General features: G+C 48.8%; 1 protein-coding gene across 8 annotated transcripts in view; it reads right to left on the bottom strand.

Annotated features, from left to right (window-relative positions):
- Nucleotides 1–5,000, bottom strand: part of LOC113806045 (latrophilin Cirl) — a 178,103-nt gene that overhangs the window by 110,756 nt on the left and 62,347 nt on the right. The window lies entirely within an intron of this gene.

A 5,000-nucleotide genomic window follows, 5' to 3' on the forward strand; every position in this document is an offset into this window, starting at 1 on the left:
TGACTCTTTTTTTCCAGGAATATTTTCTTTTCCGCTTCTTCTTTTCCCCTTTTTTTTGCTGTATCATTTATCTAATCCTTCATTTGTTTATTAGTATTTATTATCATAATAAGAGGGATATGCAATTTATTTCTAGAACCTTACAGTATTACAGAGTAAATCAAAATCTAAAGTAATATCATAATAACAAAAATAAATGAAGATGATGTTATGAGAGAGAGAGAGAGAGAGAGAGAGAGAGAGAGAGAGAGAGAGAGAGAGAGAGAGAGAGAAAGAGAAAGAGAGAAAGAGAAAGAGAAAGAGAAAGAGAAAGAGAAAGAGAAAGAGAAAGAGAAAGAGAAAGAAAGAAAAAGACGAAGAAAGAGCAAGAGAAAGAGAGAGAAACCACCCCAGACAGAGCCAAGGCAGAACTTAACCCCCCCTCCCCCGCCTTTCTCCCCCAGCCTCTCGTCCTTCGCAAAGTATCAATTGTCTTTTACTTCTTGACCCGTTACCTCCTACCCCCCCCACCTCCCCCCTCCCCCAGTGTCACTTTACAATGGCACCGGCACCGCTTGCCAAAGTTTCCTCGGCGAAGTTAAGACGGAAGGAGGAAAATGGTCGAAATGGCGGCCGCATTATACGTCGCTCCCATTCCAGTCCGCGCCGGTGACGACATTTCACCCCGGGTTCTCTTATTTACCCCAAATAAGGATATAACGGGAGTCTAGGACATCGGCTGAGGTCGAATGAGGTCAGTCCCTCGCTTCTACCTCCCCGGCGAGAGGTTATTTGTTGGATATACAAGGCGGCGTGGTAGTGAAAACCGGGTCTTTCTCCCGCAGATTTTTCACCTTTCGCCGTTGATTCAGTAATCTCTGTCTGTCTGTCTGTTTGTATGTCCCCCCCCCCTCTCTCTCTCTCTCTCTCTCTCTCTCTCTCGCTCTCTCTCTCTCTCTCTCTCTCCACCCTCCTTCTCCCTCCCTCCCTGACCCCCCCTCCTTCTCCCACTCCCTCTGACCAAGCCCCCTCACTTCTCCCTCCACTCCTGACCCCACCTCTCTCTCCCTCCCTCCCTAGGCCCACTTTCTCTCTCACTCCATCAAAAAAAAAAAAAAAAAAAAAAAAAAAAAAAAAAAAAAAAAAAAAAAAAGATTAATTAAAATATATTTTATTCATTGCAGGCAGTAAAGCCACAAGCAACCGCAAAGAGAGAAATTTAAATGAATGGAAATGAAAATGAAGACGTCTCAGCCAAGAGCTTCTCCGAGCGACCGGTAAGAAGGAAAGTAGACAATAAACGGGAGGAAGGAAACCAAAAGAAGGGAAGGAGGAACGTTGAAAAAAGAGAATTTCCGTTGTTTTTAATTACAGAAATAATAACAATAATCATGATAAAGGCAAACGAAAAACGACGATGAGTAGGACAATGTCGATGATGATGATGATGATGATGATGATGATGATGATGATTGATGATGATGATGATGATGATGATGATGATGATGGCGATGATGATGATGATGATGATGATGATGATGATGATGATGATGATGATGATGATGATGATGATGATGATGATGATGATGATGATGATGATGATTATGATGATGACGACGACGATGAGGAAAAGGAAAAGGAAAAGGAAGAGAAGGAGAATGTAAGAGAGAAAAGAAACCAGGCACCGGCGCAGCTAAATGTATAGCCCCGTGACGTGTACCATGACTGCTTGTAGCGTTACCCCCCCCCCCCCCCGTACCTTCTCCCGGGACTCACCAGGGTTGACACCGGGTCCGCACGCTTGTGCATCTCTCTCTCTCTCTCTCTCTCTCTCTCTCTCTCTCTCTCTCTTTCGTCCTTTCTCCGTCTTTCCTTCTCGTTTTCTTTTTCTTTATCGCCTTTGGCCGTAATCTCGTTCATTATCTTCCCTTCCTACACACACACACATTCCTAAACTGAGACATCTTACACACACATACATCCCCCTTCACTTCACTACCACCCACCCCCCCACACAGCCACATGCCTCCCCTCTGCACTAACACCCACCCCACACACACATGCACTCCACTCCCCCTCACCTAACACCCACCCCCACACACACATGCACTCCCCCTCCGCCTACCACCCACCCACACACACACATGCACCCCCTATTCCACTAACACCCACCACACACATGCCGCCCCCCCCCCTTGCCACCACCCACACCCACACCAGCAAGCAACGGAAGTCCAACATCTGCAAAATCGTCTCGCAGGAAGTTCTGAGGCTGTCACAAACAACTCCTGCGTTTCTTACATAAACCACACGGAGGGGAGGGAGGGGGAGGGTGGAAGGAGGAGGGGAGGTAGGGGGTGGAAGAGAGGAGAGGAGGGTGGGGGAGGGGAGGTCTCGGAGTTCGCCCGCGGTCTGATCCTCGTAGATTTTACTCGGGGATTAAAATATCTTGAAAAATGCATCCCGGAGTTCCTTCTCTTTCACTTTTATCTTCTCCCTTCCTGTCGTTTTATTTTTCCCTCTCTTTCTTATTCATTTTTTTTTCTCCTTATAGTCTTTCTCTCTTTTTTCCTCGTTTCTTTTCTCTCTCCCTTTCTATTCATGTTTCTTTTTTTTCTCTCTCTCTATTCATATTCTGTCTCCTCTCCTCATTCTCTTTATCCCTGATCTCTTCCCTTTCTTTTCTCTACCTCTTTGCCTCCCTCTCTTCTTAACGTTTTCTCTCCCAGTTTCTCTTGACCCTCCTCTCTCTTTCATCTTCTCATTCATTCCCTCCCTCCTCCCCCATTCTCTCTTTTTTATCGTATTCTTCTTTAACGTGGAATTCAACACGACCTATTCTGACAACCTTACTATCCCTATTTCACTGAGAGTGAGTTTGTGAATGAAATTATCAACCCATTCAAAAGCTTGCGTTTCTCTGCACCTTTAGCCTGTCGGATTTCTTTGCAAGTTTTTCGTTTGATTCAACATCGGGTATTTTCTCTTCCTGTCCCCCGCGTTCCGCCACCTTGAGCCGTGACACTATTAGAGCAACACGGTGCCAACCAAAACCAACTTGACACTGTTTGCTCTGGCTTGCAACTCATCTAAACTACCACCCACCGCATCACAAACTCGGTGCCACCCGTTTTAAAACCGTAAACAAACACAGTTGGTTCTTATGAAAAAAGTGAAAAGTAAAAAGTGAAAAAAGAAAAAAAAAATCCCGTTTTTTTTTAGCAATCGTGTCTGTTGCTTACGAGTGCCAACACCCTTCATTCCTCCCTTCCCCTCTCCTCCCTTATCCACCCGCCTGCCTAGTCCTACAGACCCCCCCCCCCCAAAAAAAAAATAATAAATAAATAAATAAAAAAAAAAAATAAATAAAACGTACCCCAATCCTCTAGACGGTGCCCGTAATCGTACCCCCTAAAGACCCCCTAAAGACCCCTAAAGACATAAGGGACTAAGACTACCTCCCTAAAATACCCCATACCCCCCCTATCCTGGCACCAGCTTCCTCGTCGTCCGTCCTCGACTTGTCAACTTGGCGGCGGCCGTCGATAAAACAGTAATAAGGAGCGGGTGATAATAACAGGAGAACCACGTGTTATCGTGCGGCGACACCATCCGTCAAAGGGCTAATTACGCCCTCCTTCCCTTCCCTTCTTCACCCCTTTTATCACCTCCTCCTTCTTCTTCTCTTCCCCTATTCTCCTCCTTCAAAATCATGTTCTATTTTCTTTCTATCCCTCTCCTCCTCCTTCCCCTCCTTCTCCTTCTTCGTCTCCTCCTCATCCTTCCTTTCCTCCTCTCTCTTTCACCTTTCTTCTTTTAACTCTTCCCCCTCTTTCCCCTTCCTCTTGCCCCCCCCCTACTCCTCCCTTCGTTAATAAGCCTACGGCCGTAAAACACACGTGGCCAATGTGTCATGCTCAACAGGCAACCCGCCCCCCTTGACACTGCTCGTTGGCCCGCCCCCTTTCCACGCCCCTCCCTACGCCATAACACTTCTCCTCACGCCCACACCCATGCCCACGCCCCGCCCACGTCCCCTATACCCAACTCCTACCCACTCGTGCTTTCCCTATTTGCCTTCTCCCCATGCCACCCCCCCTCACCAAACCCCCATACCATACCCTAACCCTACCCATCCCCCCCCGCCCATGGCCAACGCCCCTCTCCGCGCCCTCCCACCCACGGCGCTTGCGGGCGTGACGAGGGCGATCGACACATATCGGGCGGGCGCTGCGAGGCCGTCAACAACAACATTACGCTTTAATCACCCTCTAATTATTGGTCGCCAAAGGGGGTGGGGGGGTGGGGGAGGGAGTGGGGAGGAGAGGGTGATGAGGGAGTGGGGAGAGGGAGTATTGGAGGGGGGGGCGGTGGATAACGGCGGGGATTGGGGGGAGGGGAATGGGAATGGAAGAAGCAATAAAGGAGGGAGAGAGAGAAAGAGAGAGAAAAGGATAGATAAATGGATAGATCGATAAAGGGAGAGAGAGAGAGAGACCGAAATTCTAATAAAAAGGGTTTTTTATCAAGCCTTCTTGCTCTCCTCCTCTTCGTATTCCCTCACATCCCCTAAACCACCACATACCTTCGCCGCTTCCTTCTCCTCCTCCTCCCCCGTCACTTCCTCCTCCTCCTCCTCTCCTCCATCTTCTCCTCCTTGCCCTCCCTCACCTTATCCTCCTCCTTCCCCCCTCTCCTCCTCCTTTTCCCCTCCTCCTCCTCCATCTCCTCCCCATTACCCTCTCTCTCCCTTCTACTCCATCTCTTCCTCCTTATCCTCCCTCTCCTTTTCCCCTCCTCTCCTCCATCTCCTCCTCCTTATCCTCCTCTCCTTCTCCCCCCCTTCTCCTTCTCTCATTCCCCTTCTCCTCCACTCTCCCCCACCCTCTTCTCCCGTTCCGCTCCGGATCTCGCCAAAAGTCGTTTGTTTATTAATCGGCCCCCGCGCGCCCCTTCCCCCCGCAGAACAGGCCAGGTTCCTCCAGCGAGAGATAATGAACTTCCAGCGGGCCATGCTGGAT

This window comes from Penaeus vannamei, chromosome 42, assembly GCF_042767895.1.
Source record: "Penaeus vannamei isolate JL-2024 chromosome 42, ASM4276789v1, whole genome shotgun sequence".
NCBI lineage: Eukaryota > Metazoa > Arthropoda > Malacostraca > Decapoda > Penaeidae > Penaeus > Penaeus vannamei.